General features: G+C 40.2%; 1 protein-coding gene across 1 annotated transcript in view; it reads left to right on the plus strand.

Annotated features, from left to right (window-relative positions):
• The window catches only part of TXNDC11 (thioredoxin domain containing 11), a 1,107,203-nt gene that overhangs the window by 79,532 nt on the left and 1,000,343 nt on the right, over positions 1-27,328 (plus strand). The window lies entirely within an intron of this gene.

Genomic DNA, 27,328 nt, shown 5'->3' on the forward strand with positions numbered 1-27,328 from the left:
GCTACTTTGCCCTAATACCCCCTCTGGGGGAGTCCCCGAGGCATGCTCTAATACACGAGTGACACCTGGTACTTCTTCTTTATGCCTTTCCTCCTCTTCCTCTAATCCTGCAATTTCTAAAGAAGGCTCTTCGGTTGAGAAGCAGAGTAATCCTCATTGCACCCTATTGGCCCCAACAAGTTTGGTTCCCCTTCCTTTGGCCTCACCTGGTCCACCGACCATGGACTCTGGATCCAACTCCAGAATTAGTGTCGTACCTGCAAGGGTTGATCCATCCACACAGATTGAGTCTCAAGCTGACAGCTTGGTTCCTCCACTTCTTCCAGTAATTGCCAGGCAGTATAATCTATCCTCCCTGTAAGAAAGGTTCTTCTGGCTTCCCATAAGCCATCCACCAGAAAACTTTATCTCAGCAAGTGGAAAAGATTCATAGTTTGGTCTCGAGAGAAAGGACTAGAACCCTTTTCGACTTTGGTTAGCTTGGTATTGGACTATTTATCAAATCTCCTACATTTGGGAGTGGCAGCTTCCACTATTAGTCCACCTGATGGCTATTTCAAACTTCCACAATGGTTTCCAGGACTCCTCTTTAATAGCTCACCATCTCTGTAAGATTTTTTTGGAAGAGCTCACACATATTAGACCACCCTTCAAAGAGCCAATTGAACATTGGAATTTGACACTAGTTCTACAAACCTTGACTCGTCCTCCTTTTGAGCCTGCTGCCACTTGCGATATGGTTTTTATCTTGGAAAACTTTATTCTTGGTAGCAATTACCTTAGCAAGGCAAATATCAGAAGTACAAGCTTTGTCAGTTCAAAATGGCCGCTGTTCTGTGAGCACTGCTATCACCTAGGTCTCTGATATACCCTGGATTAAAACAAACCCAGAAGGCAACGCAGAATTAATAAAACAGAAATAACTGTAGATATTTACTGCTAATATCATCCAGTAAACAAAAGAGGAAGAAAAATTGACAGATTCAGCTCAGAAACAGCAGGATTAACTAAGATTTCTGAATAACAGCTTAAGCCATGTGCTACTAAGGCCCTGCATCTGACTGCAAGATTGGTAAAACACTATAAAGCAAGATGTCAAAAGAGGAAAAATAATATGGAAACAAAAATAACTAAGACCAAATTCTCAGTACTAGCCTCACGTGAGAAAGACACAACTTCAAAAAGACAACTAAACAAACTGACAACTCTAAAACTACAAATAAATCCAAGACAGACCAGCCAGCTAATCTGGAAGACATAAAATCTGCCTTATTACCTATCCAGCAAGCAATAAAGGACTTAATTTCAAACCTTTGGTGACTCATTCAGCTAAATAATATCCATAATGGAAAAATCTGAGTCCAAAATAATAGAAAATGAAATAAAAATAGACCCTATTTCTTAAAGAACTGATGCACATGACAAAGAAATACAAAACTTACAAGCAAAAATAACAGACCTGGAAGCAAGATCTTGAAGGAACAATATCATCATCAGAGGAATACCTGAAACTGTACTTCATAACAATCTAATACCAACAATCAAGCAAATAATAAACTCCCTGCTAGGAGAACCTGAAGAAATGCAGCAAATAATAGAGAGCGCCCACAGAGCCCTGAGGGAAATGCAAACACCACTGAAACCAAGACCTGTCTATATTAAAATATTAAACTACCAATATGTAAATAAAATCATATTGGCAGCAAAGAAAAAAGGCACACTCGCCTGGAATAATAATAAATTCTCCTTTGCTCAAGACCTCCCAATACAAATAAGACAAGCAAGACAACTATATCTCCATACTGCAGGTTCCTAATAGAAAAAAAAAAATCAAATTCCAGATGAAATATCCAAATCAGTTAATCTTCTACATCAAAGAGGTTAAATACATGGTCACTAACCCCAAGAGGCAAAAGAGACATTCCTGGCCGTTTTCAAGCAAATCCACCTTCAGAAGTGAAATAAATCCACAAAAAATGATAAAGGATCCTTGGATAAAAAAAACGACCCCATTCACGAGCACTCTAGCTGGGATCCAACTCTGAAAGCTTCCCCTTGCTGTCTAGGCCCTTAAATCCATGATGTGAGCTTTGAGGAACACAGGAAAAGGAAGTACAGCCTGGGTAGGAACCAAAAATCAACTGCCATTTCCGATGCACGGATATAGGAAGGAGACTCCTTCTGGGACATTGGTCTGCAAATTCAGTCCCCCTATGATTTTGAGGACACCATTAAGAACAGTCAGTCAAAATGGATTTCAGCAAGCTCCAAAAATTCTACTGCCTGAAAAATGAAAAGTGATCTGTACCAGCTAAAAGAAGAAAGCTGCACCATAGATGTCAACCAACCTGCAAGCAAAACCTTGAAGAAATAAGGTACTGTTGAACTGAACCATTCACTAAAACAGTACACCCAGTACTGTGTAGGTGAATGAAAATCCAGCCTTAAATAATAGGCAAGAAATAAACTGTCAGAAACAGGCTAGCTCATAGATTAATATTGGGGGAAAAAAGGAAAAAAAATGTTGAATGTTTTATGTAAATACTAGAAATGTGTTTAAAAGATCCTGGAGAGAAGTAATCTCAGGAAAATAGTAAAATAACCTAACAATCTTGGGGTAATGTAAATATAGCCTTAATATGTTAACTATAGCAGAAGGACTGTTTAGCTAAGCTGTTTTTTTTTTTATGTCTCTCTCTCTATACTTCCTACCTCTGATAAATAGGTGCCAAGTATATAGTTTATAACCCACACAGATTGATGTGGAAAAACATTACAGGCTCCAAAGAAGGCCGAAATCTGAATAAATAAAGGGGAGGAAAAAGAAATCAAATGAAAGAAAAATGTAAAAAATGACCAGATTGATTGTTTAACAATATTACTATGGTACATATATTGCTATAATTTACTGAGAAATTTATATTAATGTGCTGTTTTAAAAAAAACTATTAGAAAGAATTAGTCACAAGACAAAAACAATACATGCTGTATCTTAAATGCAATACCATAATTGTATAAATAATATGTTGGAAGAGGCTAGGGATATTAAGTAGCAGTGTTTCTTGAGGGAACTAGTTTCTTCAGCTTTGTCCACATTGTTTATAGTAACACAGGGGGGATACTATGGGTTAAATCTATATCTAAAAAGCAAACACATTCCAAGATTAGACGTAAAGGTAAACCATATAACGAACCTTCATCCCCCCCTGATTATTCCTGGTCCAGGGATATAGTGGTTAGGCGCAGAGTAGGGACAGGGATAAATAGATGCTTTCCTAAACCATCACATAGTAACACATACAAAGATAACAAAACTAATATACATGGCTATCTATGGAATACACCTAATAAATAAATGTGGGAAGTAGAATCATGGAATGTTAAAGGGCTCCAAAACAAGAAGAAAAGAAAACTATTCTTACACCTTACATTAAAAACCACAGCCAACCTCATACTAATACAAGAAATGCACTTGACTGCAGAGCAATGGGCAGAAATTAGCAGAAAGAAATGGATGTCAGATTATAGCTTCAGAGGGGAAAACAAACAGTGCTGGGGCTGCCATAATAATTAAAAACCAATTTAAGGAAAAAATACTTAAAACCAAAGCTGACAAGGAGGGAAGATGGTGTTACGTAACATTTAGTAGTCCTACAATACCAAAACCTATAATGGCACTTAATGTTTACGCACCCTGTAATAACCAACAACACTTTATGTTATTGTACCCAACCTAAAACCAATTTAAAGATCACTACCTAGTGATTGGAGGTGACTGGAACACGTATCAAAACCCAGAAAAGGATAAATCTAATCTGACCAAATCACATAATAAACAAGCCACATTAACCCTTAATGAACTCAAACAAGATTTCAAACTATATGACCCTTTTAAATATGGGAACAGTGCAGATAAAACAGGGAAATTCACATTCTGTTCGCAATGCCACAAAATGTGGTCAAGGATAGACTTCTTCTTAATCTCTGACATATTCATTAACATGGACCCAACAATAACCATATGTACCAGGTTCTTTTCGGATCACTCCAAAATCACACTGAACATTAACTGGGACAAAAATATATTTAGAGAATAGGGGTCATAATTGGTCATTAAACCCTAATTTACTTTCTAAAATTGATGTAATAAAAGAAACAGAAGCAATACTAAAAATAGCTCTTACAAATATCACTAACTCCCAAGTACCAACTGACATAGAATGGGCTGCAACCAAAGCACAAATTAGAGGATTGTTTATTAAAAAAGCAGCATACTATAAAAAAATACAACTGAAAGAAGAGCATGTACTGAAAGGGAAAATAGAGCATCTTAAAAAAACTAATAAATAACCCTAAGAACCAAACAGAAGCAGAACTTTTTAAAACTGCAAAGGGATCTATGTATGTTAGAAACCAGGAACCTATCTTTTTATGAAGCCAGAATGTTAGCCACTTATGCAGAAGAAGCTCAAATACCATTTAGAGCTCCGGCCAGAATTATCACACAAAAATGCCTCCAATATATCAGAAATAAACTACAGAGACAAAAACTACACAAAAAATGAAGACATTATTAAAACATTTGAACAAATATACTCTCAAATATATGGAGCACAAATACTACAAACCTCAAAGGAAGATCGAACTCTTTTCCTTCAAAAACTAAAATTCCCTAAACTCAATTTAGACCAACAAAAAAAACTAACTGAACCGATATCCATCAGTGAAATTATTACAACAATTAAACACTTAAAAGCGCATAAGACTCTGGGTCCGGATGGACTCGCATCAGAATTTTACAAAGCATTTGCCCCCTTGATAGCCAAACTACTATACTATACACTGAATTACATAATAAGCTATAAAATAAATGATATCTACTTTTAATGCCTCTAAAACCACCTTTATATTAAAAGAACACACAGATCCCCAAAACCCCGACAGCTACAGACCCATCTCCTTCTTAAATATAGATACTAAAATATTTACCTCTATACTTGCAAACAGAATGAAAAATCTGATAGAGAAAATCATTTCCCCAGAACAATCCGGTTTTACACCACATAGACGGACTAGTGGCAATACATTAACATTAGATGCACTAATATCCTATGCTAACCGATACAATATCAACATCTACACAATGGTAGTGGATGCCCACAAAGCATTTGATAGCGTTAATCTTGAATTCTTACTCCAAACACTACCCTACTTTAATATACCCAATAACTTCATTCAGATCATCCAAACTCTTTATAGCAACCCATACACATCTCTATATAAATAAAACTTGGTCAAATACGATCCTAATAAAAAATGGAACAAGACAAGGATGCCTATTATCACCCTTCCTGTTTAACCTATACCTAGAACCACTCTTTCTATGTATTAAACAGAATACATACCACAATCCTCCATCAATACACAACTTCAAAATGTACCTCACTGCATTTGCGGATGATCTGAACATATACTGCACTACACCAAATTCAGATATAAACAAAATAGCTGCAATTGAACATTTCTCGACTATGTCTAACTACAAACTAAACCTCAATAAAACTAATATTTTCTCCCTAAAAGCACCCAAACTCATCTCACTAATACAGTTGTTAAACACAATAAAAATAAAAGAAGAAACTAAATATATGGGAATCACCTTTTTCCAGAATAACAAAGACTTCTACCAACACAATGTAAACCTTAAATGGCAAAATATAATGCAAGACTGTAAAAGATGGAACAACCTAAAACTACCATTCTTGGCCAAAGTATCAATAATCAAAATGAACATTTTACCTAGACTAATAGATATATTCATGACATCACAGACAACAATACATAATAAATTCTTCAAACAAATTCATACCTTCCTAGCAAAATTTATATGGGAACCCAAAAAAATATATAGAATATCTGACTAATATACACACACATAATCATATTGAAAATTTAGTAAATAAATGGATTCTTAGATTCAGAGCCAATATATATCCAGGCATAAATTATAATTTTACACGTAAACGGCTACAAGCTAAGATCAATTAATATTTTTAGTTAGTATTATTTATATAGGTATGACTTATGTAGGTTACTTTTGGAAAAAATATATAAATATATATATATATATATATATATATATATATATATATATATATATATATACACATACAGTATTATGAACAAAAATGTATTTACTGTAATTCTCTTTAACTCTAATTGTATCTGTGTCATATGATGTTACTCTTTTATATAAATAACTTGATTGCTATTATCAATTGTTTTGCCTGAAGAAACTTGTTAGTGAAAGTATTAGCATACTAGCGAAAATTTTGTTCTCATTAAACGTTATTTTTACTTGAACATTGTGGTGCCGGTATAACTTTTATTTTGTTGCCTTATTGAAAGGGTATATTCCCCCAACCCTGGTAATGTAGAAGTCTCTCACAACCGTTTTGTTGACAAAACAACTGTCTACTAGAGACAGTCAACGTAAATGCCTGATATATAAATTGCAGCAGAAAACTAAACAGGTTGGTTGCATCTGTATTTTCATTTAGTAGAGGTTTTTGCAGTTCTGATTTTTGGAAACAGTGCATTGAGGCTTCTTTTGAGCTAGGCTGTTTTATAATATACATACAGTAGAAAATCTGTAAGTTGACCACCCAAGAGACTGCAACAAACAGGTCAAGCATACGAATGTGGTCAGCATAAGGAACTAGGCCTACTTGTAAGCTTTTTAGAGAATATTATATGAAACCATACATAATCAAAACAATGTAAAATCATACATACAGTATCATACAAAAGCAGTACATTTACTGTTTTTTCATGGTTTAATAATTCTTTCTGAAAAGTCAGTCTTGGTCCGTTTTCTTATTTTTATTGCAAAGGTAAGTGGAAAAAGCACTTTCAATGCTGGCTACACCACTCTGCATACCTGGGCATTTTTCCACAGCAAATGACTTCAACTGCGCTATCAGATGCCCAACATCCTCTTCTTTTGGAGTCTATGCAATTTGTGTCATCCTCATTTGCTTCTTCCACTTCATCAGCTGCTTAATGCACTTTTATGCTGGTCTGTACTTCGGTTAATATTGCTTGGAACATTGCTTCTGGGTCATGTTCATTACAGGTTGCCACCTCATCATTAATTGCAACAAAACCTTCAAAATCTACTCCTTCGAATTCTGGCATGGGAGTTGGACTGTCTGATGGGGCCAAAACATCGTGCTCTTGGGTTGTGACAAATCCAACTTTCTTGAAACACTTCTGTATCATTTCTGGCTGAACTTTATTCCAAGCAGAACTGATCCAGAGGACAGCATCCAGAGCATTAACTGATGCAGTGGATGAGGTTGCTTCCACAGACGGACCACAGGTTTGTGTTTTAGTAATGATCCACAGCAGGAGCTGGGCTCTGTAGTGCATTTTAAATGTTTTGATGATGCCTTAGTCAAGAGGTTGGATTTTTGAGGTTGTGTTTGGAGGCAGAAATTTCAGTGTCACATTTGTGAGATGATTCACTTGCTGGTGGTCAGGACAGTTGTCTACTGTCCGTAGAATAGACTGTTTCTGCATTTCTCAGTCGATACCCCTTACCCACTCCTCAAATAGGGCACCAGTCATCCATGCACATTTGTTTGACCTCCAAGTGACTGGGAGGTCTTCAGGCTTCAGGTTCTTGAATGCATGTGGCTTTGCCAATTTACCAATCACCAAGGGCTTTACTTTCTCTCTGGTTGAGCTAGTCAAAACAGAACTGTGAAACATTCTTTGGAAAGTGTTTTGCTCTTACATTTGTCACCCTTCATGACAAGGCTGCTGTCAGGCATTACTCTGAAAAAGAGTCTGTTGTCATTAGCGTTAAAGATGTCATCTTTCAAGGCTCTGGCGAAGTCCACGAACATTTTGATGAACTCTTCCAAATCTTCTACTGGAACTTCATTGGATTCACCACACAAAACTTGCTGGGAGATCTTGTGTTGCAGTTTAAATTTCTCGAGCCATCCACTTGATGCTTGGAAATCTGCCACCCTGAATTCATGTGTGAATTTTTTAGCAACTTCTTGGATCATCTGCCCAGAGATTCGGGCATTAACTGTCCTCATTTGTTTGAACCAGCTTAATGTGGGTTTATTGACTCTATCGAGGGAAGTTTTCCTCCTCTTCTGCTGTAGGTCTCCAGTTTCCTTGCATCTCTCTCCAAGTACTCATGTTTATGGATGTTGCTAACTGTGGTCTTGCTAACACTAAAATGTTCCATCTTTCTTTGGCTGCTGCTTTCCAGAAAATGTAGAAGATCAACCTTTTCCTTCAATGTCAGCTCTTTTGAGTTTTTTCCTTTGGGCCATCGTGTCTTGATTTTTTAACTGTAATTTTTTTCAGTAATTGTAGGCTGCACCTACAATTTAGACCAGTCCTTCACATTGAAAAAGTTCTTCAGCAACACGTGATAAACAATAGGACGTTGGGCCTAATCCAACACGTGGTAATAATAAAACATGAAAATAGCGCTTCTACTAAAAAAAAAAATAATGCAATTAAGGGGCAAAGCCCAAACCTTCTACCCCTTTGCGTAGAGTGGACTCAACTGGTCAAGTTACAGAGGGTAAATTTAATATTGTGTGTCACAGTCCAAGTGGTCAAGATACCACACTTACAGAGGTGGTCAATATAGAGGGGTCGGTCTTCCATTGAGTACATGTGGTGCATGTCCAGTCTATGAAAATTAGGTTAACTTAAGGAGGTGGTCAACTATGGAGGTTGTACTGTACTTGTATGTATCCTCTAAAATCTAAAAGGCTCCGTGTTCAGTTGCTGTTAAACTTTATTCTTTAACCATCTGTATTTTGCAGTGTAAACTTAGTAGCAGTACATCTATTGTGTCTTATCATACATTGTGGAAATAGTGCAGCTAATTTAGTACATATACTGTTAATTGTAGTCTAAAAATTTTCTGTAGAACGCTTGAGCTATTGACAATTGTCTGCCTTTTGGAAATGTTGAGAGGGGTTGTATAGAGAAGTCAGCTGTGCTTGCATAATTGCTGTTGACCATAGAGCTATGAGTTATGTTAGAGTTATTTTTGCTGTTGATAGTGTTGCTTCACTTGTGGTGATCACTCCTATATTACACTCATGAAGTGCCAGTAGATGGCTGCTTTGAGATTTCTAGTAAATTTATCCATTGTTTAAAGTAGCGGTATGGCAGTTTGGTTTTATTTATTGAACTTTCATAAATGCATGAATGTTCTTACTTTACTCATATGGTATAATTCTGGACAGTTCTTGCTTCTCATTTTAAATTGAAATATTGTTGGAAATCTCCCACATTGTTCCTCTTCATAAAGGGGAAGATTCCACTGAACTTTCAAATTGTAGGCCTATAGCCATTCTGTCTCCCTTGGCTAAAATAATGGAAAAATGTATCCACAAGCAATTTCTTTCCTATTTGAATCAAAACACTCTCCTAGCCCCCTCCCAGCACAGATTTAGACCTTGCCATAGTACAACCTCAGCCCTTCTCTCCTTCTCCCATACAATACATCAAAACCATAATGACAATAAGTTCTCCTCAGCCCTTTTCCTTGACCTGTCCAAGGCATTTGATATGGTAAATCTCCAGCTACTCTTAAACACATTAAATTCACTCTCCATAGATAACCTAGCAATTACCTGGTTTCATTCTTACCCAAGTGACAGGTTATTCTTTCATAGTACAGCTTGTTGTCTAGCGTCCCTTTTACCATTCACCCTTGGAGTCCCACAAGGATCTATATTAGGTCCGCTCCTAGTCTCCATATTCATTAATGACCTGTACAATGTCATCCCTGATGCAACTTGTATTCAGTATACAGATGACTCAACCCTAATCTGCTCTTCCACCTCCCCCACAGATTTACAATCCTTGTCCCAAATCACTTTCAACAAAGTAGAGAACTGGCTCACTGGTCGCCAACTACTATTAAACCCAAATAAAACCAAACTTACTCTTCTCCCCCACTCGCAAGGTCCCCTCACCACCTCTCACCATAATATCCTACAATGGTACCATAATTTCCCCAGAACTTGGTACCAAATTACTGGGAGTGATCATAGACAACAACCTCAAGTTTGATGCTCACATAGACAAAACTATTAAAACAGTTAATAAAAAATTAGGCTCTTTATACAGGATTAAACCATTCCTAACCCTATCTGCTAGAACTGTTATCGCCCGTACACATCTGCTATCGACCCTTCTTTATGCCTCACCCATCTTCGTAAACCTAAGCAAATCAAGCCTCAGTAAATTAACTAGGTGATACAATAACATTGCCAGATTTGCCACAGGATCAGCTTATAGAACCCATCACTGCCTTAACTTTCAGTTGTTAGACTGGCTTGAACTACCCTATCAACTGCAATATAACCAACTAATAGTTGTTCACAAAATCCTCTGCCAACTAGACAGTACACCCGTACTGAAAAATATTATTATCCCCTACAGTAACCTAAAATCCCTTCGCTCTTCCAAAAAATTGCTAGTGCAAACTGTTAAAACCAACAATTCAGCTGTTGAATCGCTATTCTCCAACTTTGCCAATAAAAACTGGACCTACTTCCTGCTGAACTCACGACTGACCCCTCCTTATCCCAATTCAAAAAACCACTTAGGAAATACCTAAAAATGCAGTGGCTTTGTCCCTGTACAAACCCTGACTAATCCCCACTCAAACATAATTCATAAATGAGAACCTCATTACAGGAATAAAACTCTTGACTCTCTAACTGTTTAAAATTCTGTGCATCACTCACCTACTGGAAAGTCAACACTATACCATGTATGATAACCACCTTTAATATATGTGTTTTCATTTTTCAGATGCAGTCTTTAACTATTTCCTTCTCAGCTACTTGTTTCCAACCTTTGCTGTGTGTATGTGAGAAAAACATGTACCTGTGTGTTTGTCTTTTCAGCTTTTCCCAGTTAGGGGTCGCCACAGTGGAACTCCAGTCCGCTAATGATTGGCAGTTGATTTTTATGGTGCCGAGTTGCCAGCCCGACGCCCAACCTTCAATGAAGGCACGCCCATTCACGCATGTCTTTCAGAGGCCACTTGACCGCGGGGAGGACATGCAGACTCCACACAGAAGGCACTCCAGCCGAGAATCTAACAGGAGAACCTCTTACTGTGAGGCAACAATGCTTAGTGTACATATCGTTAAATAAATCTGTTTTGTGATAACTCACTGTAATTATTTCACATAATCACTGTAATGTATTTACACTTGTTTTTGTACATTTGGAGCTTTTCTTCCCAGGCCTCCGCTGAAAATGGACATGTATCCAGTCGGACTTTCCCGGTTAACAAATGCAAAATAAAAATAAATAAAATAAATTGTCTTGGATTCCAGGGATGAGACTGTTTGCAGTATTGAAAGCATACCTATGTAGAGCTCTGCTAAGGAAATGCACCTTATTCAGGGAATGGTGGATGCATGCTAATTGGCTAGGAATACAATAAAGTCCAAGGATTAAAATGTAAACTCAATACACCAGCTATGAGTTTAAGCTAGAAAAGGGATGATATGGTAGCTGTTAAATAGCACAACCATACCTCTCAGTTGTCCAGATTTTTGTAAAACGTCCAGATTTTTTCCTCATATTTTTGGTCTGTTGCTTATAAAATTTTTTTTTTTTCTGACAAACTAGGATTATCTAAGGATTAAAGTCACTGAGTAATGACGTGCATTTAAGGTTTAGACTTCATATCCCTCAGAAAATGCATATTACAACAAATCTTGTTGTTCTAGCATCTTTATAAAAGCAGTATTTAAAACGTTTCCCTATTTTTGGGCCTTTGTCCCCCTATTCTGTCAGGCTTTGTCCAGATTTCTTGCACTGAGTCTGAGAGGTATGAACACAATTTATTATGGATGCAGTATGGTCCCTAGTGGTACCTCTGATTTGCTGTCCCTGCTTTTGTATTGCTGGGGTTCAGGATGTGCATGCAGGGGTACACTGTTTAAGTTTCTGTAGAATTTGGTATAACCATATACTTTTGTAAGTTAACTTTCTAGGGAAGATTTCTCTCTCAATATAGAGAAATGCACTGCATTGCTAAAGTAATTTTCTCAGACACACTTTATTATTGCATTTCAGTTCTAACCAGTTCAGTGCACAAAGCTTTGAAGTTCATTACTGTGTTTAATTTGTTTCTACTATTTATCTACGTAAGTGTTGTTTTTTCACTCGGTTCAGCTAATTTTGTACTATTTCACATTTGTCTAGGATTTATGGTAAAATGGACAATTTCTTGTTAACATGCCTGCATTAATCTAGTAGAATGGAAATGGGACCTTACAGTTCAACACAGTACAGTAATGGGTTTTACTGTAATTGCTCACATACCACTTGTTGTCCTTGCAGTTTCCTGGTTTATTATGTGAAATAAGCCATTTGGCAGCTATAGCTGTGTTAGTGTAACCTTCTGTGTGCTTTGTAAACACATGACATTCTTGGCTGTTATCAGTCTAATGGATTAAAAAAATGTTGAACTGACTTCAGATGTCTACTGTACTGGTTAAAAATGAATGTTTGTTATGCTGGTATCCACATCTTGGCATTGTTCTATCATTTCTGCATGTGAGGTGGGGGTGGGGTGGGTGGGGTTAAGGTGTTAGAGAAAAAAATGTCACACCAATCCTCTGTATTAACAGCCTCTTTTACTGACAGAGTTCAGATCGCAATTTTACTGTTCAGTATAGAAAGTATTCATATTCCAGTACCTAAAACACCAAAACCTTCTAAAAGTTCTTTACATTACCACAGTGACAGTCCATGCCAGCACTGCCTGTATTATGGGAAAGGAGCATGACACAGAACTGTTGAGGGTGATTTCTTCTGCCCAGCCACCCAGTGGAGATGGTCTTGAAATTCGGAGCAGCTTACGTATGGTGGAGTTGGCGGGCCCCCTTTTTGATCTTAGGATGGTTCTTGACCAGCAAGGTAATAAAATAGGAGACCAGATACTAGTCGGACATCTTGAGCCTGTCATGAGTTTCCTTGAGGGGGTTTAGAATTGTGCCCCTCATTGGTAAGTGAGAGAGGTAAGAGGTGTACTCTAGCAGCCAGTTTAGGGGTGCAGGCTAGGGTAACTGCATCAGTTCACTTGTACTTGAGCATCTGGCACATGATCATGACCAGACAATTCACACAGAGCAGTCCTATAAGCACCACCTACCAGTCTTTCAACCTCCCCTTCCAGGAAACCTCCTGTAATACTTCCTTGCGAGATCTGCTTACCTGGCTTTCCCTTTGGTCATGTATGACTTTGGTTAGAGTTGAGAGGATGCCTTTTCATTTTCCTGTAGCAGCTAGGTGTGCAGGAATGACCACATCATTTGTGTGTGTTTCTCTGCAATATGATGCTTGTTAAGCTTGGATTCCCAAGAACTGTGCCTTGAGCAGTGTGTGGCTGAGTGCAGCACATGTCTCACTGCCTGACATCTGCCATTTACTTTTCCATACTTGTTGCTTTGTGCTCTTGGCTAGCCCAGGCCATAGCCTTCTGATGTTAGGGATAGAAGGGAGGGTCTGTTTCCTAGAAAGAGGATTCAGAGGTCCTAGTTTTAAAAATATCTGCATCTCATGAAAGCCGTCTTGTATGGAAGTTTCCATAGAAGACCTCTTCTTTGGAAAGATTATCAGGATTATGAAGTCCACTAATGCAGTGACCAGTAGTTCTTCTGCCTCCTTCTCAGAAATGGTTTTTCCATTTTGTCGTCAAGAAGGATGATGAGCCTAAGAGGTAACACCCTCCCTAGCAGCTTTAATACTGTAATGCAGTTAATAGAACAGTGTACAGTTTAGTTTTATTTAAAGATGACCAGTGCACTTATTCTTAGCGCTAAAAGTTAATGTTTTCTGAAAGCATACAAGCTGTTTCCATATGTGGGAGGGGAAGAGAGATAGGAGAACACAGTCTCAGTGTAAGTGGGAACACAGACTGTAACAAGGCACTTTAGCATGGATAAACTTAATTTTAGGTTAGATAATGCCTGTAGGTGCAGCTGTCAATTTAGGGTAATTGCTGCTTTCTGGAGGGTTAAACTTAATGTTTTGAAGATGCACTTAGCTTTGTGTGTTTGTTCCACGTTAATAGGGGATGGGGGTGTAAAATCTTTTTTTAAGGGCTTTTATTTAAAAGCAAAAGTCTTAAAATGTGACATAGGTTCAAATGGAGATGAGAAATAACTGTACAAAAGATCAGCCCGCCAAATATTAGTTTATGCATGCAACACAAAAGCTGGAAGTGCACATTCAGATAGCTTTTTATCATGATGGCTATGCTGTCAGTATTATCCTGGAATATGATTGGCCTTGCGTGTTTTGAATTATATTAAGAAATGTAGAGTACAGATAGCAATGCTGCTGAAGACACATTTGGAAAGAAAGGAATATGTGAAATTGACAAAGGATTTCAGAATGGATATCCAGCAGAATATTGTGGACAGAAAATAAGGGGAGTAGTTATACTAATTGCTACAGGGGCTCCAAGAATGACAGATGGGGGAAAGACAAAAATGGTACATTTGTGGTAGTAATGGTCTGTTGGCAAGGGAGGAGGATTACAACACCATGCATTTATATTCCACTGAAAACTGCTATTGTGGAGCTTAAAATAAATTTGGCAGAAATCCATTTTCAACAGGGAAGATTTATAATTTGGGATTGGAATTTGATTTGTAGTTGTGGGGATGTATTGGGGGACCTAGAAGGGAAAATATAACAAAACAGGCTAGATTTCTGAAGAAATGTATGGAAGATGTGAATTCAGTAGTAGGAACTCTGACAAAATTTACGTATTATTCCCCAAGGTACAGTAACTGGGCTAGACTAAACAAATTATATTTCACAGGAACATGCGCATGTAATGAAAAGCTTTAACACACCTCCAATAACTGCTTCTGATCATACGCTAATAAAAATGATGATAAAAATGCAGGGTAATAAAGTAACAACCAGAATTTAAACTCTTATCCAGAAAAAAAGCCACTTTATTTACTTAAAAGCTTTCATTCCCAGTACTGGAATTTTGTCAGAAATCATAAACTGTTAAGGTCAAGTGTACAAGCCTACCATGTGACAAACCAGTTATTGTTTTACATTCATAATTTAATATACAGTGATAAAACAGAAAATTACTGTCCAAATCCTAAAATGTATTTTGTTATAAACAAAAAATCTATTAAAACACTTGATCTGATGTCCATCTTCATCAATTTTTTACTTGTGGGGTCTGCGCTTCTGATCCTCTGAACCGATCCAGCCATTAAATGGCTCACATCAGCCAAAAACTCTCTCGAGCTACAAGTATATACCCACATTGCTTCTGTCTACATTACCTCTGATCTCGTTTGCTGCTCCTGCAGCAAAACATGTCAGCCGACTCGTCTCTTGGAGCCAAGTAAAACTTTATATTTTTTGTCTGTTTTCTATAACTGTTATTTAATTTCTAAACTCTTTAGAACTCTCTCTTTTTTTTCTGGTCTACCCATTAGTGCTGGTGTGTGTGTTACCTTTCCCTTTACCATTGGTAATCTCCACTACCGTTGTTGGTAGTTCCCTTCCCCCTCTACTTTACCATTAGGTAGTCTTTCCTGTCATTGTTGATAGCGCTTTCTTTTATTTTCTGGTGTGACTGCTTGTTTTTTTTTTTGTTTACCTTTAAAACCACATATTGCACAAGGGCAAACAGAACAATTCCGAAAGGCAGTCTGCAAAGTTTGCAAACACTGAACGGAAAAAGGTTTGAATGCGCAATGAGCGAATGCACAGTGAGATTCGCTCATTGCACATTCAACATTCTGGGGCACATTGCCCTATAGTGGGGATCGAAAAATTGTTCCTTTCCCCACTGTAGTGTGATCTCAGAGTTAGAATAATAAAGTGGGGGGTGCAGGGTGGCTTGACCCTCTACTTTACACTTTTTTTTTCTTCGACATTAATGTTAGAAAAACAGCAAATCTGCTTTTTGATTTGCTGTTTTTCGCACATTGACTGTTGATATTTCCAGTTTCGTGGTTTCAAGTCGCTCATATGAACACTCGAACCACTGTGATTTGCGGTTTTAAAGGTAAACCGTTCTTTTTTTTATTTTGTTTTTTCTCCTCTTTACTTTTCTTCTGCCTCTCCTGCTTTTTTTTTATTTAGGGCGATGGGCGAAAAATCTAAAAGTTCTACTGCTGGATTTAAACAATGTGAAGAGTGTGGCAGGAAAATGCCAAATTCAGATGGCCATGATTGTTGTGTATATTTGGGTGCGCCCCACTTAAGTACTAACTGTACAGTCTGCCAGAGGTTCAGTAATAGATCCCTGGTAGAACGTAGAAATAAACTTATTCTCAAAGGGCTTCTTAAAGCCCCTTTTGTGGAAGTATTGTCCAAGGCTGACCCATTTCCTCTGGCCTCTGGTTCCAAAGCTTCCCATTCGGTGCCAGCATCTCTTTCGGCACTAGCTGTTAAAAAGCAGAAGATTGCATCTGCTGGTTCCTCTTCGGAAATGAAATCTAAGGTTCCAAAGCTTTCGGAATGGAATGAATCTTTGTCATCATTACCCTTACTGGTGCCATTGACACCAGCCATGACGCCAACTCAAACTGACTCCTACAACTCCCACTTTGACTACGGTTCCAGCACCAGCACAGATTGTCACTGCTTCTGTGACAGTGCCGACATCTGCCACTGCTCAGCAGATGGTGCCGAAGACTGATATTTCTACTCTGCTCAGGAACACTTATTCCCCCTGCATTGATCCTTCCCTCAGACAACTCCCTATCCCCTTTCTAGAAAGGCCAGAGTCTCCTTTTGGATTATCCAGTCACTCCACCAGAAGTCTTGTCAGAAGTTGATATAGTAAGGTTGGTAGATCAGATCCTGACAGCAGGGTCCTCCCTCATCTTCTCAGCCCCCTCTCCCTTTTGGTGCAGACTGTTCTTCCCAGGCATTAGAGCTCTTGACTCCAACTTCACAGGTTCCAATTACTTTGGCACTGATAACCTTTGTGTCTTTGCCGGGTATGGCTCTGATGCCTTTGGGATTGACTGGTCCCCAGGACCATGTCTTTGCAGTTGGGCCCAAGGAGTTTGAGTCTGCTCAGATTTTTTTTCTATAGTCTGTCTAGTCTCTCTAGGCTGTGCCAACAGAGGACCCATCCTTGGTTCTTGTTTGTCAGGTGGGTCTCTCGGGGCAGGGTTGTGACCCCGGTTCTGAGTTTGTCATGTTTCCAGGCTCCCATCCCTCCTAAAGGGGGTCATGCCTTTCAAGTCATGGAAAGAGCCTTGGCCACTGCCTCGTCTCAGGTGGCTCCTGTGTTACCAGAGTCTCAGCCTTTGACCTCAGGTTTATCCGTTCTACCACCAACCTCTACTCCTGGACAAGTGAGCTCCAAGGTTGCAAGAGTTGCCTTCTAAAGGCTTGCCATCTTCCGAGTCCTCTTCAGATGCTCCCACTGAAGAGTCACCTCGGAAGAGATTGTGTAAGAGGAAACACCTTGATTCTCCTGAGGAATCGGTCACGGAGGACAATGATTTCAATGAGAGGGAGGGCTCCTCATGGTCACCCCCGGAAGACCTCTCCTTCTGAGACCTTTTTGAGATCCTAAAACAGAGGGATGGTTGGAAGCCCAAAGACCCTCCATATGAGGAATCTGTGTACAATGGAGGCCTTTGGTGCTCACCCCTCTACCTCCTGGATGATCCCACCCAATGATGACCTAATTAAGTTGATCGTTCAGTGGGCTTGGAAGGCTACTGATTTTGTAGAACCTGTCCCCTTGGAGACCTGACAAAATACTTTCTGCCCCCGAAGACCATCCACATTGAACCAAGGGCAAGTAGTTGATGCCATGGTGGTAGCGGCAGCCACAAAAAAAGAACTAGGAAAGTTCTACTGTTCATCCCCCTAACCAAGAGTCCAGGGTGATGGGCAGATTTGGGAAATGAGTCTATGCATCATTGACCTTTTCCATCGGGTCCTTTAACCTTTTGGTACACTTGACTTCAGAGGGATCTGGTCAAGGAGCTGTCCTATACCCTGGTGGAAGCAGTGGCTGAGGGGGTTAAAGATAAGGTGACCTCCCAGTTAGCTACCCTGGAGTCCATTTTGAACTTGCCCATGAGGCTTATTGCACGCAGCTGAAGGGGCAACCAGGTCAGCAGGTTCAGGTATTGCTATTCGACAACATGCTTGGATGCCCCTGTGTGAGTTTGTGGAATCATTCAAGTCTTCCTTCATCACTGCTCCCTTTGACGGATCCTCATTGTTTGGGCCCAAAGTTAAGGAAACTCTGTCCAGGTGTGAAAAGGATGGAAAGACTCTGCTGTGTTGGTGTACATTTTTCCACTCTAATGATCCTACTCCAGGAATCAAAGGCGTGGTAAGATGTGGTTCAAAAAGTCCTAGAAGCTTTTCCAGGACACGTGGTATGGACTCCTGTCGGGGCAGAGGCTGGAGTTGCAGTGGAAGATGCCATCTTAGAGGAAGAGGTGGTCAGCAGAATCAGGATTCCAGGGAGACCACCTCTGGTCATCCCTATCAGCGGTCCTGAAAGGGGGCCCGATTGCTTGCCTCTGAAGGCAGTCGGGGGAAGATTCTTCTTGCACCCAACCGTCTGGTGACACATAACTACCAATGCCTGGGTGCTAAAGATGATTTCCAGAGGTTATTCAATCCCTTTCACCCTTTACCTGAGAACCTGAACAAGACTCCCCGACGTTTCACCCAGTCAGATGGATCAGGCAGCATTAGAAATACAAAAGCTGGTAGAAAGTTATCCAAGAAGGCCCAACAGACCAGTTAGGATCTGGATTTTACTCCGGATTCTTTTTAGTGCCAAAGAAAACAGGGGAGTGGAGACCAATTTTGGATCTCCGCATTCTAAACAAATTTGTCCAATAGTCAAAATTCCAGATGGTCACAGTTCGGTCAGTACTTCCCTTGGAGGAAAATGATTGGATGCGCTGTATCGACTTTCAAAACTAGTATTACCACATAAATATGGACAAACGCTCAAAGTTTCTCTACTTCCATCTGGGAGCCAGTCATTACCAGTTCAGAGTGCTGCCCTTTGGTCTCGCCACATCCCCCACGGTGTTCAGCAAATACTTGGCAGTGGTCATAGCACATTTGAGGCTGCATGGATTCCAGGCATTTCCTTATCTAGGCAACTTGTCTCCTAACAGTTTCCACCAGGCATCTACTTCTGCAAACAATGGACTTCATTCTGGAGCTATCTCAACAGTTGGGCATCACTGTCAGTATTGCGAAGTCACAACTGACCCCTTCTCAAGATATGTATATTTGATCTGCGACACTTCTCCCAGTCTAGTGTCATTAGTTCATTCAATCTAATATAGAGAGAACATTTGTGAAGGCCAACCCACTCAGATTCTTAACCTTGAATTCACTTCTGTTCCAGCTTTCTCCATTTCCACTTTACTGAAAAATAAATTCTAAGCTCGTTTTCCCCCTTTCCTGTAACAAGTCTAGCCCAGATACAGATTTGCTGTTTCCAGGACTGTTTGTAAACTCCTGAGCCCCAAGTATTCCCGGCGCCATAAAGTCTGCTCTTAAAATTTTCCCTTACAACTAGCCAGCTTTTTAGTTTTAGCACTCAATTCTTTTTCTTTGAGCTCAGAACTTGTTCAGAACTCGTTTTAAGCACTAAATAAGCTACAAATTACTACAGCACTCAACTTTCCTCACTTGTCTAGAGGAAAACAGTTTTTAGTACTTAATAAATAAGCACCTATCCAGGCATGTCTAAAGGTCCGCTCCTGGTGTTTTCTCCTGTCTGCCTGATGAATTTGGGCATCTTAGGGCAATGCAGCAACTGCCTCATGTACACAGACAACCCTCTTCTCCTACCGCTCAACACTACAACCTGTGAGAGATGCACTTATATAGCCAAACTGGAAGCAAAGCTCTCTTCACCAAAGACTGGACTACAGTCAAGAGGAGAAGGTAAACACTTGCACCTCACCACGTTCATCACATAGTCCCTCAAATGCTACACCACCAAAGCACACACATAGAAGCACAAAACACATGCCTATATTCACAGAGGCTGTCAATAATAATCTGCCCAAACAACCAAGTCCTCCAAAGCAGAAATGCAAGCAACCTCCACCTCCCAACACAACCCGAATGACACATGGCCCACAAAATCAGTGTGCCACTCAACTACGGACCATAAGGCATAACGTACCCAACACTCTAGTCATAGGGGACTCCTATAGTCAGGCACACTGATGTTCCATTCACCAGGCTAAACAAGGAGAAAGTTACTGTCAGCTGCCTGTCGGGTGCCAGGATCCGCCACATAACGCACACACTCAGGTCACTCCATAACAAGTACAAATATGACTCTGCCATTGTCCATGTTGGTGTGAATGACCTGAGAAGTACCTTCCTGGACTACATGAAAAGAGACATGGAGGAGCTCTCCAATCTTGTAGCCCAAGCAGGTATGACCCTAGGCCTGAGTAGCATCCTGCCATCACCCAGAATGATGCCACAGTACAAGGATAAAATGATTGACTTCAACAATTGGCTAAGCTTCTGGTGTCATTTTAAGGGAATCCAGTATCTGTCTGCCTGGGATGACATGACCGACAGACCACCATGCTTTGCCAGAGATGGCCTGCACCTGTCACCCTTGGGATTCCGGATACTGGCAAAGGCTCTTGCCACCCCTATAGTGCCCCTTTTAGGCAAGGTACAGATGACAACTTCACCACCGTAACCGGTACAAGCAAGCAAAATCTGAGGGTAATGCTACTAAGTGCTAGAATTCTAAACCTCAAAATGCACTCACTTGAGGCACTCCTTAAAATTGAGAACATCGACATCTGTGCAGTGACAAAGACCTGGTTCAAAGCTCCAGAGAGCACCCCTGCATTACCAGGCTATAATTCATACCACACCTTTTGACCACCCAACCCAGACCGAAACACTAAAGGCGGAGGCGAGTCCATATTCATTAAAGATGTCCACACCTCCAAGCTAGTTGCTCAGCATAATGCATCTGAGATTATCCAAGTGCAACTAACTCTGGGCAAGACCGCAATCCAAACTGTAGCTTGCTACAGACCCCAATCCAAATTGTAGCTTGCTACAAACCCCCCACCATGTCCCAGGATTCCTACTCCTCTTTTCTTGATACACTGGAAAATATTAGGGTCAACCCAGCACCCTAATAATGGGTGATTTCAACTACCCCACCATTAACTGGGAAAAGTACTTGTGTACCAACTCTTTTGTTCAACGTTTTCTGGAATTCATAAATTCCAACACCTTGGATCAACTTATCCACACCCCCACCAGGGGTAGCAATATCTTAGACCTGGTCATTACCAACATGGGCAAACGTGTTCTACACCAGAGGTCAATTCCTCGTTGGTCAGATCCGACCACAAGCTAATCACCCTAGACATCCACATCCCACCCCCACCCCCATTAGGGAAACAACCGTAAAAAATTTTCTCCAAAGCCAACTTCACGCTTCTTAAGTCAGAAGTGGCAAACTTCATGACACCCATGCAGATGGACAATAGAGGTACGACTGCTGAATCCAACACAAATACACTTTATAAGCACTTACACGAGTGCATGGATCGTGCTATCCCTAACAGAACCAAGATGCTATCCTCCAAAAAAAAAAAAAAAAAAAGAAGCCAATCTAGTGGTCTTCTGCCATAAACACTCTACAACAGAAGAAAGAAACTGTTGCAAAAAAAAAAAAAGTGAAATCCTATGATTGGAGGAACACCCTTGTCAGCAAGTTATGAAAACAAAATCGCAACTGATTTTAAAGACTACCACAAAGCATATAGCTATATCAAGAATCTCAATGGCAACACTCAGATCTGCTCTGAGTTACAGCACAATGGCACTAAATATACAGAACCAACTGATATTGCCAACATCCTGGCAGATAGGTCCAGTGCTAACTTTATTCCCCTCTTACCCCCTAAAGGGCACATCTCTATACCAGAAGAATGCAAAGTTCCTGTAATCACGACTGCACAGGTAAAAACCTCACTCTCCAAAGCCAAGAACACAGCATCCATGGGACCTGACAACATCCCAGGCTGCATTCTACATGAACTATAGAATGAACTGGCACCCCCACCTAAGTACCATGTTCAGTCATAGCCTCACCTCAGGCTTTGTGCCCATTGAATGGCGCACTGCGACGGTTATCCCACTCCACAAAGGGGGAGCCACAACAGACCCTGGGAACTACTGCCCCATTAGCCTGATGAGCCTGGTCTGCAAGGCCATGGAACGTATCATCATGGAACTCGTAAACAAAGACATTAGTAATCTTCAAACTCTGGACCTTACACAGTTTGGGTTTGTAAAAGGCAGATCATGTCTCCTAAACTCGATAGACTTCTTTGAAGCAGTCGCCAGAGCAATAGAAGAAGGTAAGGTGGTTCACACAGCCTATCTAGATCTCTCAAAGTCTTTCAACACCATCTCCCACTCTGGAATTAGATAAACTCACTAAACTAGGTAGAAATCCCTGTGTCACAAGATGGGTTGCTAACTGGCTTACTGACAGAACCCACACTGTGAAAGTAGCAGACTCCAAATCTGACTTCAGACCAGTGACAAGTGGAGTACCACAGGGTTTAGTCCTGGGACCCTCCTGTTTAGTATCTACTTCTCTGAAGTACAGGCTAACACAGAAGGTCTTGGGATAACTTAAGTTCGCAGATGACTGCAAACTAAGAGCCATAATCGAAACTCCTAATGATGTGGACATCCTACAAAAGGGCCTCACTGAGACAGATGCCTGGTGTCAAAGCCATGGCCTCAAGCTCAATGACAAAAGGTGCTTTGTCATACTCTTTGGTAAAAACTCTGTACCCATGAACTACCACAAATAGGCGGTAGTGTACTTAACACTGACAGTGTGATAAGAGACCTTGGGACATAGGTGGACAGTAGTCTCTCCTTTGATAATCACATCGCCACAGTGGTCAGGAAATCCCTCTACGTGGCACAGCTCATCATAAAAGGTTTCTCATCCAGAAAAAGAGGTCATTGTCCCCCTCTACTCATCATTCATTAGACCAATTATAGAGTACAATGCCCCTTTTGGTATGTACCACACAAGACATCTACAACAACTGGAAAGGCTGCAGAAATACCTCACAAAGCAGATTACTGACCTCAAACAGATGCCCTATGCAGACAGTCTCAAAAAACTCCAGCTTTACTCAGTCACATCGCCTACTCAGAGGTGATCTCTGCCTAACATACAAAGCTATGTCAAACTCAGAGCTGTTGAACATGTTCCACTTAAAGAAATCCCAATCCCTCCAAGCTACACGCTCTAGGGACCTAAACTTTGTCACCACAATAAGCAGAACATGCTGGAGGGGAAGATTCCTGTCCCAGAGACTTCCCATACTTTGGGACAGACTACCTCTCTATGTCAAACAGAGCTTCTCATTAGCACTCTTCAAGAAAAATCTTGATGATTGGATGGGAAATAAGAAATTCATCCTGGGGATCACTTCTGTGGCTCTGCTTGACAGGGGCACAGGAAAATAATTTTCTTGAGTGGCAAAAGCCGGGTACCTTTTTGGCTAGGCCTATACAGGCCCTAGGGCCAATAGCCTAGTCATTGCCTATGAACCTATAAATCTGAGCTCGTGTCAACACTCTTGTCTTGTGTGGCATCCCTTCCCCTCCACAGGTTGCAGAAAATACAATCGCGGGTTCACTCTGTTCTTTGTTCAAGCAAAATGCCAGCTCAGCAAATTCTGCAAGCATTGGGCTCTATGGCAACAGCAATCATGTTAGTCCCACTGGCAAGATTTCACATGAGACGTCTTCAATGGCTGCTTGCGAACCAATGGTCTATTCTAACCTCCCCCCATGAATCATGTAGTTTTTGTATCCAGCTGGCAGAAATGACCTATCCTGGTAGATGCAGTCCAAGGAGATTCTTCTAGCCTGTCCCTTTGTCCTCCATCAACCCAAGGCCATAGTGACCACTGATGCTTCCCAGGTGGGGTGGGGAGGCATTATCTAAGGAAGACATTCCAAGGCACTTAGACTCCTCCGAGGCCAATCTGCATATCAGTGTTCTGGAGCTCAGGGCACTGCATCTAGCATTGCAAGCGTTTCATTCTGTTTTACTTCAAGGGACGATACATTTTCAATCAGATAACATGTCTGTAGTCTGGTACATCAACAAATGGGGGATCCAAGTCCTACATGCTGTGCTGAGAAGCCCTTAGAGTATGGCAGTGGGCCATAACTTCCAACCACTTTCTGATAGCAACGCACATCCCAAGGAGTTCAAACGTGATTCTGGACAAGCCTCACGATTGGTCCCTAAACTCCAGAATGACGAAGATTTTTCTTCGCTGGGGCCAGCCTTGCTGTGACCCATTTGCCTCCCCCCTGAACAAGTGCAAAAGCTACTTTGCCCTAATTCCCCCACAAGGGAAGTCCCCCAGAGACACTTTTCTCCTCATTTGGCCCCTGGGTCTCCTTTATGCCTGTCTGCCTTTTCCTGTGATCCTGCTTTTCCTCAATAAAGCAGCTCGGTCGAGAAGCAAAGTAATCCTCACTGCATCTTACTGGCCTCGACAAATAGATTCTGGACCCAGTTCTGGACCTTCTGTCCCATCCTCGGGGACTAGTGCATCCCAGTCTACAGACCCTCAAGCTGACTGCTTGGTTTCTCCAATTCTTTTAGTTGTCTGGCATAGTGACATACCTTCTCCTGTACGACACATTTTGTTGGCATCCCATAAATCATCTACCAGGAATCTCTACCGTAGTAAATGGAAGAGATTTTCTGTTTGGGCTTCTGATAATGGTCTGGATCCTTTTTCAGCACTAGTAGAAAAGCTTCAACTTCTACTGTTGAGATTATTTTAGCAGCTATTTCAAATTTCCGTAACTGTTTCAGTTATCAGCCATTAATGTCACACTGGCTTTGTAAGGATTTTCTGAAGGGCACCATTCTTCTCAAGCCCCCATTCAAGGATCCTGTACCACCATGGGATTTCACTGTTGTATTTCAGTCTCTTATATTTTCCCTGTTTGAACCTGCTATCTGTGTCTTAAAATTTCTTTCTTGGAAAACGTTGCTTCTTATAGCTATAACCTCTGCAAGACGAGTATCTGAATGACAGGCTCTATGTTTTAAACCCCCTTATATGGTTTCCCATAAAGACAGAGTTTCACTCGGAACAAACCCTTCCTTTCTTCTTAAAGTGATTTCAGAGAGCAGTGTTAATCAAGCTATAGACTTGCCTGTATTCTTCCCAAATTTTTCTAATAAAGGTGAATACTGCTTGCATCTTCTGGACACGCACAAGCAGTTACATTTTTATCTGGACAGAACTAGGCATTTTAGACAATCAGAACAGTTTGTCTTTTGCGAGCATAACCTTGGGCGAATCTGTTTCTAAGTTTACTCTATCAAGATGGTTAAGAGATTGCATTTCCTTTATTTATATGAAAAAGAATCTGACTCCCTATGCCAGTGAAAGCACAGTGTACCAGATCTATGGCAACTTCAGCTGTTTTTCATTCTAGAGCTTCCATGTCAGAAATTTGCTGCGTTGGCTACTCCACATACTTTTTATTAGTCATTACAAGTTGGATATGGTCTCCAGGGGGTTAGCCTCCTTTGCTTCTATGGTTCTTGGAACATTCTTAGGAATGGGCCACCCAGGTTCCAAGGTAGCCGGGCACTCTGTCCCACTAGTCAAGAATAGATGAAGATTGACAACATCAGATAAAGTTATGACATTCCATCTGTGGTGTTGATCTTTATCATCTATTCTTGCGTCCCACCTTACTGTCCCCACCTATAGAGTTCTGGTATAGCGACATGCTGTCCAGGGTTTCTTTGTTAGGATACTCCTTGGACATGGCTTCTGGCTTGAGCTAGCGTATTTTCTTCTGTTAGCCTGCAAACCTGATCTGAGGTAATGTAGAGAGGGGGTATTGTGGGTAGACTTGTAGCGCGAGAGGTTTTTTTTTTTTTTTTTTGTCTGACATGAGCTATTTAATGGACGGAGACCCCACAAGTCAAGAATAGATTAAGATCAACAACATAGATGGAATGTAATGTTAGTCATAACTTCTTTTTAAACGACATAATGTTTGATATTTAAAAAACAATTAATTGAACCCATTTAATTCAGTCCCAAATATTTCATAGCATCAAGGAACAATTGCCACCATAATTCACTTCTTTCTAAGAATTCATCACGAACACTTGCTCATGGGTCAAACTTTATTTGTTCCAATCCAAAAAGTAAGTGTGCCCTTGATTACCCTCTATATGTATAAGGGTGTATTTACTTGGTGGCAAATTTAACAACTGTTGGTCCATGTTCAGGCAATTTTTGGACGACATCTTTGTCATAGATACTGAGGATAGTTTAAATTAATTTTTGGAATATATTAGCAATACAGTAGATTTTTTGCATTTCACCCATACCATAAATAAAGATATCATAACCTGTTTAGATTTAGAGATAAAAGATGATACACAAAACAAATTTTGTTCTACTGTTTTAGGAAGTCAACGTTTTCCACTTTAAATTTTTAATCGTCTTTTAATTGATGTTAATCACATGACTTTTGTTTGTGTATTTAAGTGGAATAGTGTAGTTTGTTCTCCGGAAGTTCCATCAAAATAAGGAAAGAAAGCTTTTAACTCTCTTTTAGTGCAATGAAATGATTGATTTTATTACTGCTGGCATTAAGAAATTGTCCTTGTATACCATATTCTTTTGGGAGTTTTGTTTCGTTGTTCAGTTTGTTACACAATGTTGTTGGTAGCTGGTGCAGCAACGGACAGTTTTAACTTGAATGGAGAAAGTTAGAAAAATGTGGGAGACCTGACATTGTTTATACAGCAATTAAGCCAGCAGGTTATTACTTCTGTTTTGAATCTGGGCTAGCCACTTCATTGAGAAGTGGTAATGACAGTTCTTTGATTTTCTGTGATTCCATCGGTATTGTCAGGTCAGGACCACACAGGGAATCAATCTAACCATTGGCAATTTTCTGAGTGGAACAGTTGGTTCCATTTAGATACGGACAGTAATGTGAGCTCCTATATTAACGTAAATATGGGCTCTTTTTAAATTATCAGTTGTGAACCTTTGAAAAAAAAGTTATCGGCTTATAAAAAGCTTCAACTCGAAAATAGTTATCTTACTAAGAATTTAGACAAACATCAAGGGCCTAAAGGTTTGAGACTGTGGAGGTACCCAAACAGAGTATCTAACAA

The sequence above is a fragment of the Protopterus annectens genome, chromosome 12.part0 (genome assembly GCF_019279795.1).
Source record: "Protopterus annectens isolate FY-2018-M chromosome 12.part0, PAN1.0, whole genome shotgun sequence".
In the NCBI taxonomy this organism is placed as follows: Eukaryota; Metazoa; Chordata; order Ceratodontiformes; family Protopteridae; genus Protopterus; species Protopterus annectens.